This window comes from Prionailurus viverrinus, unplaced genomic scaffold, assembly GCF_022837055.1.
Source record: "Prionailurus viverrinus isolate Anna unplaced genomic scaffold, UM_Priviv_1.0 scaffold_33, whole genome shotgun sequence".
Classification (NCBI taxonomy): domain Eukaryota; kingdom Metazoa; phylum Chordata; class Mammalia; order Carnivora; family Felidae; genus Prionailurus; species Prionailurus viverrinus.
The window spans coordinates 4545544-4558846 of record NW_025927604.1 but is presented as its reverse complement, the minus strand read 5'-3'; positions in this window follow the sequence as shown (position 1 = coordinate 4558846).

Sequence of the window (13303 nt, the reverse complement as noted above, 5' to 3'; positions counted from 1 at the left end):
ATGAAACCATTTTCTATTTGAAATACTCTGGGCAATTTCTGGGTCCCTAATTAAATCATGACTGCTGTGTGCTGACTTCATACTTTTCAACTCACTAGTTTAAAATCAAATTGAATACTTTGTTTATGGCATCTTTTTGGCTTTCTTTTTTAAGAGTAACATCGTCTTTGAACAATTTTGACTTTTTTTTTTTTTTTAATTTTTTTTCAACGTTTATTTATTTTTGGGACAGAGAGAGACAGAGCATGAACGGGGGAGGGCCAGAGAGAGAGGGAGACACAGAATCGGAAACAGGCTCCAGGCTCTGAGCCATCAGCCCAGCGCCCGACGCGGGGCTTGAACTCACGGACCGCGAGATCGTGACCTGGCTGAAGTCGGACGCTCAACCGACTGCGCCACCCAGGCGCCCCTGAACGATTTTGACTTTTAATTGCTCTTTTTGACCTCCCGCACTGGAGAGAAGCACCAGTACAGTGTTAAATAGCAGTATGGTAGTAGACATTCCTGCCTCGTTCCTGCCTTTAAAGTGAATTCTTGTAATTCCAGGTAATGTTTGAATGAAAAGGTGATGTTGACTATAGATTTTTAGCAGATATATTTTGCCAGATTAAAGATAATATCCATATTTTTGATGTGTTAAGATTTAAAACAAATATAAATGGAGGCTAAATTTTCTCAAAGTGTTCTCCTGAAACTATTGAAGCCAAGCTGATTTTTTTTAAGAGAGAGAGTGAGCGAGCATGAATGGGAGTGGGGCAGAGGGAGAGAGAGAGAATCCCAAGCAGGCTCCATGCTTAACGCAGGTGCCTGACGTGGGGTTCGATACCATGACCCTGGATCATGACCTGAGCTGAAATCAAGAGTCAGACCCTCAACTGGTTGAGCCACCCAGGCACCCCGAAACCCAGCTTCCTTTAATCAAGTAACATGACTTACATTCATAGGTGTTCGGGTGATAAGCACCTCTGACACCTGAGGAACACGGGCACATGTGTGCCTGGGTGGGGCGTGTGCTGTCTCCATCCACTGTGCTCTCCCTTGTTCGTCCACGTCAGCTCTTCATTCAAGAGTCAGCAGAGGGGCACCTGGATGGCTCAGTGGGTTAAGCATCTGACTCTTGATTTTGGCTCAGGTCACGATCTCACGGTTTTGTGAGTTGGAACCCTGAGTCTGGCTCTGCATGGGCAATGTGGAGTCTGCTTGGGATTCTCCCTCTCCCTCTCTCTCAAAGATCAATAAATAAACCTTAGGGGGGGGGGGTGGGGAGAGTCAGCACAGTGTGGACTCCATAGCCAGACTGAAAGGGTGTAATTCCTCAGTTTGCCACATGCTAGCTCTGGGCCTCAGATTTTTAATCTATCATATGATAATGATTGAGTTTTCTGGGATTCTTGTGAGGATTAAACTAGTTTATATATCTCACATCTCCAGAATCGTGTGAGTGGGACATAAACGCAAAGGCACTTCTGAGTTGATGATGTTGAAAGTGGTCCCGGTGTCCCGCTTTGTACGGAATGAGGGCTTGTACCTACAGCTGTGTTCTGCTCACAGTGTGTTCCGCTAGACTGAAAGTTTCTCGTCCTTCAATCCTCCTCGATGTCTTGTATGTTTCCTTGTTCATTCCATAAAACCCTTGGCCGATTTTGACGATCAACGTGTAAGGACACATTTTAAATGAATTTGTGATCTGGCACACTGTTTAAAGTATCATAAAGGTCTCTGAGACTTTTTCGAAAGTGGTATTTTATCCAAGTTCACCAAGTGAAGTCAGTAGTTCATAAGCCCGCAAGTTGGTAAATGCCTATGTACATCGCCCCTTTCATGAATTTCGGGTCTTGAGGGATAATTTTCTCCCCTCCATGTTCTGTATATCCATTGTGCAACTGAATGATGCTCGGCAAATAGTACAAATACTTGTACATCAATAAATGGTGAAACGTTTTTGAAATATATTGATCGTATAATGTTGCACTATCTGGACTAGTCAACAGACCCAAATTCACTTTAACTACCTGGAAAGCAAATAGACTTTAGAGCCGCTTTACAATGATTCAAAACCTGGATCCTCTAACTAAATTTTCACCTTTGGGCCAGCTACTCAACTTCTCTGAGCCCCAGTTTCTCCTTCTAACTGGTTGAGGAAATGAAATGAACAACATACGTAAAATAATTAGCATTGTATTACTTGATTCACCTATTGAAAGTGATACATAATAAGTATATATAAATTTTCCCCCTGATCTTCAGGAATCATCAGGAATTAATCTTTATTGTCATTATTATCGAAATAAAGCCCTTGTCTTTTATCAGGTTGACAAAGCTTGTGTTTTAATCTCAAGATCAGGTTTAGATATTATGGTTGAAAGAGTTTATTCCAAATCAGTTATAATATATTCTCAGCAGATTAATACACTAATATGTTTGAAGTATACATAGTGTAGAATAGAGAAAACATCATCTCTTCCCGATTGGACAGCATTATACAAACAAGACCTTTTATCTCTCGTTGATTTTGCATTTCCTAAGCGCTTACTGTTGGCCAAACATCATTCCTTGCATCAAGGGTAATGTAGAAGAAGACAAGAAGAAAGTTGGCCCTCAAGATCCTAAATTTAAGAGGGGGACAAAATGCGCAAATATTTAACAGCTAGTAGGTTTGTGAACTACTGACCAAGAACGTTATCATCAATAACAATTTTGTCGGCTTCTGAATTTGTGTTTAGTTGCATGATTATCTTGTCCAAACCAACTAACGAGTTACAATTCCTAGGTCGTTTATGCTTTCTTTCTTCAGTCGCCTGGGGTGGAAATGGTAAAAACTAAACAATTCTCTAGGAAGGCCGAAAGTGCTCCCTTAGGAAAGGTCAGAGCAGCACTTTGACTCACGTTTCTGCGCTAAGCAAATCCCAGACTCAGCAAATAGAGATGGTCTCCCACAGGTAGATCATAACAATGCTTAGTGCTCCGAGGACCCTACAGACCAGCCTCACTGCTGTGAGACACTATTTCCAATCACTGCACATGTGTTTATTTGCATGTGAGAGGATTAGTCACATGTTTCCCAAATCACAGGTTTTAGTCTCAGAAGTGTGCTTAGTAGATTATATTCCTAAATTAATATGGAAAGCGATGCTCTGTGAACACACCAGATGAGCGATTCAGAAATGTGTAACTCTTTCGTTACCGCTCAATTATCTCTTTCGTTTCCACACGCTGTGCCCGCCTCATGGGTGGCTATTCACTTTGTCAGGGACTTCTTGAAATAACATATCAGAGTGCCTTGCCTGTGAAGAAAAACACCTCAAAATGAATAATAAGCATTATTTTAATTGTTAATCCATTGTTTTACATTTAATTGGTGGCAGATGACTAAAGGGGACTTCTCTAGTCCAGAAGAATAAAGTAACTGTAAAGAGAGGTACAAAGTTCACAATTTGAGTTGTCATGTGGATACACTGAGGGGAAGTGATAAAACAGTGACTTGGAACACTTAGCAGGGACAAAAACTGCTAACTCAGTGGGAGGACTAAGTTGGTTTGCTCCTAGACTCACCTGCTGCTGTAAGACTCAGGTTTATGAGAACGAGGCCGTGACACTGAGAGTTCAAGGATATATTTGCACCTGGGACCAAAGCACTGTGTGTTCAGTACTAGAGGAACAGTATTCCCACAAAAACGAAACACAGGATCAGAGCTACGGAAAGGTCATAGGACTTACCTTTCAGTTACGTTGCCTGGGTTTTAGGAATCTTGACACCGACTAAACGTGGAAAGATGGACAACAGATTAATCTGAGTCTGTAGGCTGGAGGAAAGAGAGATGATGAGCTATAGTTCAAGGCCAAGGTCTTCTGTGCAGGAGTAGAAAGTAAGGATGGCCACAAAAGATGGGAAGAACGGTATCAACCCAATGCCTCTACCTGCCACGCTTGGCTTTGTTAATACTCATGCTAACCTTCTGAATAATACACATTTTTACAGCGAGAGAATGAGTCACGTCAGTAAAAAGATTTGATCTTCTCTCGAATAGCAGATAAGTGGCAGAGCAGAGTTGGAAAGCCGGTTCTCAGTGACTCCAAAGTCTTCCCGCCAGCCCTCCTTCCCCACCATGGGATGCACCGGACATGAGCACACTGTTAACAGCATATGTTACATTTAAGGTGTCCATACCAGCAGAAGCAGGCTATGGGGTTGCTAGAAGTCCATGACGCCTCTCTACGACAGCCAAGCACATACCGTCAGAGAGTCCCATGGTAGGGAACTGAATCACAAAGACTCTGACACTACAGAGCAGTAACTGATAAATTGGAGGTTGGGGTTAGGGTTAGAGTTAGGGTTAAGGTTTAGGAAGAAGACTTACTCAGTCAAGGAGAACATAAAAACACTAAACTAAAACAAAACACATTTCATAGAGTAGGGTGGAGTCTCAGACTCTCAGATTTGGGAAAGAATTTAAGGTTCATCTAGTCCAAATGCACAAACCTTCTCTGTAGCATCGCTAACAAGCAGGCAGCTAAAACGTTATAGAGGAGCCTGCTGAACATTCTACCAGGTAGCCCACTTTCCTTTGGACATTTTTATACTTATAAATTGCCTCCTTCATTTTGGGTAGGGTGTAGTATTTTCTATCAGGCATCCTTGATCCCATTCTCCGAGGTCGGGAATGGGATCTGGACCCGGGAACAGGATGATCACTCCAAGTAGGAATTACACAACCTCAATGAGGAGTTTGGAGATACTGAGGGGGCAATCAACCAGGAAAGTCTTTATAAACAGCCTCATTTTACAGAAGAGGGAAATGGAGGTCCCAAAAGATGAAGTGATATGCATGAGTTGATAAGGTCTGAGATTAGAATTAAGAGCCTCTAATTTCTTGACTTCTTTCTACCAACCACTGCAGCCAAGATCAACACACGTGGATGCTGAGTCTTAAGAGTCCTATAGACTTGCTCATGTATTGTTTCAGTGTATGGGGCAAAATCCTAATTAAAGTCCTCCTGAGATGCCATTCCTTCAGCCTTTTCCAGTCCCCCACTCAGGTGTAACCAACACAGTTGCCCGTGACGCCTTGCTTATTCCACCTGTTGTGGTTTATTCTGTTCCCTCCTCTGGAATATGACTCGAGACCACTCTGCTTGCAAAGTCTCCAAACATTAGATCCAAATTAGCTGGGCCACCTTCTCTTTAAGTGGGAAGATCCTCTCTAAAACCTCTTTTGGTCTCTCTTATATCCCCACAATAGATACCTCATTTCTGTCTTCTTTTTCATCTGGTGACAATACTAAACAGATTTGTAAAATATGTTTATTTTCTATACAGATGAGTAATTCTTTCATTGTTTCTCTCTTCTAGACACAGATCTATAAATTTTGACATGTCTGTCTTTTAAATAAAACACTTAATCCTTCCTCCCTCCCTTTTTAAAAAGAAAGATGCCTACGGTAGGGGTTATAATATATTTTAACTGTTAGTAGAGTCTGGGCAAAATTGGAGTTCTTGGCTCATCTTTTGCATTCAGGATCTTTGCTCTTAATTGATCTTGGGATAAGAGGAGAGGCCAACAGGGATAGACTTTGCCATCCCCGAGATTAAGAGTGATCTGGGGTATCGCATATAACATAACCCGTAGAAATGTCTCTATTAAGCATTAGTACTAATTAGTACTACCCAATCTGTGGCACAATTAAAGGAAAAATTGTGTCTATTTTTGGTAAATGTTAAAAGATCTGCTTTAATACCATTGTCATCTATAACACAGGTGTATTAGCTAGAACAACTTAGGTTGTTTGAGTTGTGTTGGAGAAACAAGTGAAAGGAAAGGAAAGGCTCAGTGTCTCTACGATACGTGGTTGTGCACTTTGCCTTTTGGTTATGGATGGGAAAACGTGTGAATTTTCCAGGCATTGTCAGGTGACATGGTGTTCAAGTCAAAAAGTAGTGTTGAACATGAGATGAATATTGGTTAGATGTAGATGGTCAGCTAAATTTGAATTTCATGGAAACAGCAAATAAATTACATGTAAATGTTTTCCAAATATGACACAAAATGCACTGATGCTGATTATTCATTCATTATATACCTGAAATTCAAATTCAACTGGGCATCTTGTATTTTTACTTGCTACATCCAGCAAACCCCAAAATGAGTCCGCTGATACCCGAAAGTGAAACAAGGGTTAGGGTCCTCTGAAATATTGCCATGATTTGGCATTACCACATAGATGGCAGGAGTTTCCAAAAAGCTTTCGTAAACATTACCTATAAATGAGATAAACTTATATTTTATCTCGTAAAATGTTCCCATTTTATGGATGAGGAAACGTTTGGATATTCATGACAGTCAAGTGACTGGCCCAATATCAAAATGGTCCTAAGAGATGGAACCAAACTAGTATCTAGGTCTTTTGATTCCTAATCTAGATTTCCTGGTTGACTTCAAAATAATTAATTGGATTATAAATAATCCAATCCATGTAGTCGTATTAGTCCCCATCGCCAGCCTTGGGCAGTGATTATATTTCTTGGCAACAGCCACTCCACTTTGAACTGAAACATGGCCAGGCAAGCATCTCAATCCAACTGTGCCCAGGAAGCAACGTGAGCCACACTGGAGGCCCCGTATTAATATGTGCAGCACGATCAAGCTGCTGGTTGGTGACACTTCCCCACATTTTCTAGAGAAGTCTGTAACTTATGTACATGATGGATTCCCATTTTCCATACAAGTGGCAAATATAATTTGGTCTCAAGTAGCCAGTTGGTTGTTGAGAATAACTCACAGGCACTGTTGGTTTTCTGGCTGTGGAAGGATGAAAGTCATTCCGCGACCCTTCCATTCACAGATCTGACCAGTAACGGCAAAGGGTCTTCTATCCATCTACACGTGCAGGGCTGGCACTTCCAGAAACACAGACTTCATTTAAAATTCAGCCCTTCTGTGAGACGCTGAGTGATGTTCTTGGAACAAGACAAAATTGACCGGAAATTGTGAAAAGGTAATCAGCTCTTCCTTGCCTACCGAAACCAGTGAATATATGTACACGCTGCTTTGAGAATCTGTTCTTTTTGTTACAGAACAGATGTCTGGGAGGTTTTTGGCAGGCCCCACTCTGTCAAACAGTCCAGTTTTGACAGTTACTTGCTTGAGGGACGGCTGAAACGCACAAGTATTTCTGATCGGAATATCATATTCATCTGGATGTTAATTACTGTGTCTGCCTTGGTATAAATAATTAATTATGCAAAACCCACACAGCTGTTGCTGGACAGAGTTAAGTGACTTGCTGTCAGTCTCACGGTTCTGGAAAGGAAAGGGAGATTTAGAAAAACCTACTCTGTCACCGGGGTGGGGGGTGGTGGTGGAGGGACTCTCTTGTCGCAGTCCTTCTGTGGTCAGATGAGAGGTCATGGAAGCTGAACAAGGTGTGTGTGTGTGTGTGTGTGTGTGTGTGTGTACATTTCAAATAAATAAATCATATATACCATTTTATATTAGCTGGTCCTAAAGGAAATTCCCTTTTTAAGTTATGTAGCAGCTTTGTAGGAATCCGAACAACATGTGGAGTTATATTACCCAATTCCTGGGTCCTTTTGTCTTGCTATCACATTCCTAGGTCCCAACAGTCCAAGATGTACCCTGGACCTGGGGCAAGTAAGTCATACTGAGTTAGGTTGGTTTTTTTGTTTGTTTGTTTGTTTGTTTGTTTTGATCTCAAGGAAAGCACTGACAGGACACAATCATTCTATTCCTTTTGCAGATTTATGCAGGCATCAACAATCTCGTCAGGGACGACTGTCTGAATGTCTAAAGTACAGAGAAATAATAATGCATCCATTAAAAACACGTATCTGTATGTGGACCGACTCAAGCGCCAATGATTTTTCGTGTAGATAGAACTGGATGTTTCACTGATCTGGGATAAGTGCTAGTGCAGGCAGCAACAGCAGTGGCAGGGCGAGGGAGAAGATCACCTCCAAAACCAAGGCTTTGGGAGATCTGCCAGAGAGTTTTGTTCTGTGCAGATACTGATATTATAATGAAGCGAAGCGCCAGAGCTTACAAAAATTTTGCCACAGGCAGAGGTCCTAATCGCAGCTGCAGGAGAACGGATGTTAGTCGGGGCCATGGGCAGTGGGTTCCGGGCTCCCCAGCTGGCTGACTCAGGACAAGCTGCGTGAAGCTTAAGAACCTCTCTCTTCTGCTCTCAACCAGGGGTTGTTGATAGAATCGAATGGGCTAACCAACACGGAAGCACTCTGCAAACCGGGACAACTATTTGAAAAATACAGGATGTCATTCCATTTCAACAGTTAGTTATTGGTCATGTTGTGCTTCCTCTGATACATCTGCTTGTTAGACTTCTTCCGTGTAAGTCCACCTCTTTATTTACTCACCCAGCAGGCTTTTGTTGTCTCCCATTCACGTGTCAGATGCTGCTTGAGTCATGGGGTACCGCAGGGGATAAAAAGACAAGAGTCCCCACCTTTTGAAGCTCAGAGTCCAGTGAGGAGACTAAACACAAAGGAAAAGAAAACACCTCGGTAAAATAATTACAGGGTGTTAAGTGCTAAGAAAAAACCGAAACGAGGTGAGGGTATAGACAGGGAGGGTCACACATATGCTTTGGGATGAGGGGGGTGCACAGGAAAAGGCTGTGGGGCAAGATTTGATTCTTAAGCAGATGCCCAAATGCAATGATGGACCCAGCCAGGGTCGGAGCCAAGAGAAGAGAATGCCTCGCACGTGCAAAGGTCCCCAGATGGGGACCCGCTCTACGTACTGAAGGGTGGGTGACGCCACGGGACTGTGGGGGTGCTGCATGAGGAAGGTGTGATAGGTCCCGCGACCCATGTCCCTGTTCCTCCGAGATCACAGAACAAGACCAAGGCACACAACAGCTCTGTGCTTTTCATTCGTAGAAGACACACCATGTGGCTGTAATCAGTTCGATTTTCTTGACAGAATAATTAGATTGTTCTTTCTTGGAGAAAATTGGGGTTGTAGAGAGAAGTGCAAAAAAAAAAAATCCCAACACGTGTGCCTTTAAGAAAATACAAGTCTGCAATGCTTACAGTGATTGGGTTTTCTTCCCTGTTGAACTTTGACCTAATGATTTTCAAAGCCTTGTCACACATTATAGAACAACCCATCAAAGATACGTGGGAGGCAAAGAAAATTAGAGCTTCCTTCACATCCTTTATATGTGACACCCTTAATATAAGATCCCACAAAATGTACATACGGTGGTACCATTTTTTCACTCATGATGATATTGAGGGGCGTATTTAAATAAAAAAGTCTGTTTAGATGAGGAGTTCGCACACGTAAACATTCTAGATGGAAACCTCTCTTCTGCTGACAAAAAAAAATAAGTGATGTTCTGTCTCCCTATGCCCTCTTGCCTTCCTTGTGTGGAATTATTTAGATAATTGTTTTTGTTCTCCTGTAGGTTTGCGGGGAGGCTGCATATGTCCAGATGTTTGCGTTGAGGGTGAACAGCAGGACGTGGCTGTAGGAAGGGAGAGGACCTTGGTTCACTTTTCATTCCTTTTCAACAGGCCTTGAAAACGAGAGCTACTCATTATACACAGCCAGTCGTCCAGAGGCGCATTCTCAGGTGGGATCCCGCCGTAGCCGGGCAAGAGACTTTGCCTCACGCTCAGAACAATCACGTTGGAGTTGTAAAGGTTGCTGTGGCCTTAACAAGGCTTCAATATTGTAATGACATTAATGTCAGCAGCATCTGGTGGAAACAATTTTTTAGCCAAGGATGGCAGGCTGGTAAAAAGAGTGTATGTTTGGTGCAAAAGAATACAACCTAGAACCGAGGCCCCGATACGGTGTATTTCTTCCTTATTTTAATACTGAAAACATAATAAATGCATCTGGTTCAATAGTAAATAGTACAAAAGTTCTTGCCCTGGTGAGAAACTGTCCTCTGCTCACCCCCACCTTCCACCCCTCCCCCAAAGCAGCCACATCTCACCACATTTTCTTTTAGTTCTGGTAGTTACCTTTATATCTAAATAATGCTCTCATAGTATTAATTCAGATGTTGACTGTTAATTTCTCGCTATGAAAGATGAGACTTTAGCTCACTTCATTCATTCAATCAATTATTCAACAGTGATACCTCTTGTATCCCAAGTTCTAAGAATATAGCAATGAAAAAGATGTGCAATCACTCTGCCTTTCTGTGGGAGGAGACATAAACAAACAGACACACAATATAAGATGAAATAGTGTTCAGTTTTGTGGAGAACAATAAAGTAGAACAAAAAAAAATTGAAGGGGGCTTCTATTTTAGATAAGATTGTCAGGGATGGCCTTTCTCATAAAGTCTCACCAGCAACCTGAATGGGAGATCAAGCAATTATAATCTTTGGGAGAAGAGTCTTCCTGAAAGAGGAACCAGAAAATCCAAAATGGTACCAGGGAGTTGCTTCAGCACATCCAAGAAGGTTGTGGAGTAGTCTGGCTACAGCCTAGCGAGCCGGGGGTACCTTGAGCTCACAAGGCCCAGCTCGGCATTTGGGGGGAATTAGAGGCATGGCCACATCTTCAAATTTCTTCAAAGTTTGGGAGGCAACTTGGGAGGGTGCAGAGTAAAAGAGTAAAATGCTTTGCCTTATTTGCAGAACTTGGACAAATGTGCAGAGAAGACAGTCATCGTAAGATCGCAAGTCGATAGATTTTCATGACGTCGTTCACAACCCCCAGATCTAGAAATACAAAGAACAAGAGAACCACACATCCTCTTTGGACTGCCTCCTAGTCACTACTTACCTCTTCCTCAAAGGAAACCACAATCTTGACTTCAATCACAATGGATGAGTTGGACATTTTTGAACTTCATGTAAAAGAAACCATACAGTATTTGTGAACACCTACATTGATTTAATATATTTCTGAGTGTCTTCTACACTGTTACGTCCAGCAGTAGTTCATTTCAAGACTGGAGAGGGGTGTCAAAATCTCCAGTTATGACTCTAGAGTTGCTATTAATTCCTTTGAATTATATCACGTCTTGCCTTATATATTTTCAAGCTGGGTTATTAAACACAGGTACATTTACATTTTTTTAAATGTTTATTTCTGAGAGAGAGAGACACAGTGAGAGCAGGGCAGGGGCGGAGAGAGAGGGAGACACGGAATCCGAAGCAGGCTCCAGGCTCCGAGCTGTCAGCACAGAGCCTGACGCGGAGCTCGAACTCGCTGCGAGATCATGACCTGAGCTAAAGTCGGGCGCTTAACCGACTGAGCCACCCAGGCACCCCTAAGCACATGTATATTTAAAACTATTGTGTCTTCCTGTTGATTTGACTCTATCATCATTTTGGAATATCCTCATTTTCTAGTAGTATTTTTGTCTGTTTGTTTTTACCATAAGTCTACTTTGTCTTAAATTAGGGGACATGTACTAGATTTATTTACCTTATCTTTTTCCTTTCCTTAGTTTTTATATTCGTCTCTCCTTAGATGTTAATCTATCTATCTATATCTATATATCTATCTCTATATATATCTTTTAAGCAATATAGAATTAAAAATTTAATTTAATTGGAATATTTATTGTGTTTTGTTAAATTTAATAACTTTTCTCGGTTTAAATCATCATCAATTTTTCTCATTTGGGGAAGAATATTAAGTTCAGTTTCATAAACTAGATATCCCTCCACTGAAATTTTTACATAAGGGGCGCCTGTATGGTCCAGTCAGTTAAGCGTCTGACTTTGGCTCAGGTCATGATCTCATGGTTTATGGGTTTGAGCCCCACATCGGGCTTTCTGCTGTCAGCGCAGAGCCTGCTTTGGATTCTCTGTCTCCCTCTCTCTGTCCCTCCCCTGCTTGTGCTTTCTCTCTCTCTCTCTCTCTCTCTCAAAAATAAACATTTAAAAAAGAGAGACATTTTTATGCAACAATTAACAAGCCTATGTGATACTATCTTGCAAATATATATAATCCTTAGTTTTCTCATCCTTATAGTGAGACGGCAACACCTTCCTACAAATTACCAAATTCTGCTATCTTATCAGCTAGAGAATGAATACAGTGCAAAGTGTGTGCTAAATATTAGTTATTGTGATGCTAATTTGGAGTAAAAAAATCAGTGTAAGTTTACTATGGCGTCTGTTGGATTTGCCTAATTACATTTTCTTTACACAGCATATCATTGATCTGTGGCATTGACAGACTTTTCATTGCAAAACACGAATTGACATCTCCATCAATTTTTATCTCTGGGGGGAAAAAAACACAGTGCGAAACGTATACAGTGAGAACAAAGCTATCTTTCCCAGTGGGCGTGAAGGGAGAAGCCTGCTATACTCCTAACTATGCAGAAATGGGAAATTAGTCTCACGGGAGCTGTCCCTCCACTCACAGTGTTTTCATAAGGCATCAAAGAAGTTGAACATATATTTACGTGGTGTCTTAAGTTGAACGAAACCCTGGATGGTTTTTAACCAGTTCCTTGAGTTGTGCTCCAAGGAAATCCAGAAGTATCAGGATCAAGAAAGTTATTCGTTGGTCCAAACAATGGGCAAACCAAATAAGATGCACTTGGCCTGGAGTAACATGAGAACGTGCGTTTTAAAACAAACCAACAAAAATTACAGAAATACGAAACAAAGGAGGATATTCGGCTTGGCATGAGATCATATGAACGAGTTTCAGGGGTCGTAGAGGGTCACATGAAAATGAGGAAGTTTAAACGCCACAGTGTGGTTTCAAAAAGAGTCAGTGTGACCCGAGGCTGAATTACTGTGCGTGCAGTGGGTGAAGGAGAGTACGCGGGGGCAGCTGTACAACCGCCTGGATCCCCTAGAGGATGTCACCCTGAGCCTGTCAGCTGCATTCAGAGAATGGTCAGCACGGTGAAAGAATCCCACACAAGAAACGGGGGAAGACAGGTCGCCTCGCTGGAGGAGGCGGAAGAAAAGCAGAAGCAGCACCTGCCATGGAAAACTCAATGGTCTTCTAGATTCATCTGGGCGGGATGGGGATAAAACAACTAGATTTGACGACGACTTATTTTTCTTTTCAGCTGACCAGGAAGCCAGCAGCTCAGAATGACATGTAAGCTTTAATTTCCACTAAGACTTTGTCTAAGTAGCTACCTAGTATCTGGAAAACAGCACGAAAACATCAGCTGTATATTCCGGCTGCACCTCGGCGGCCATAAGCCCAGGCGCACCAAGGACCAGCCCTGGAAACACGATGTCGTGGAATCCCCCTTCCTGTTCCCTCAGAAGGCAACGTAGAGAGGACACAGCGGGGCGGGGGTTGGGGGGGCAGAGAGACAC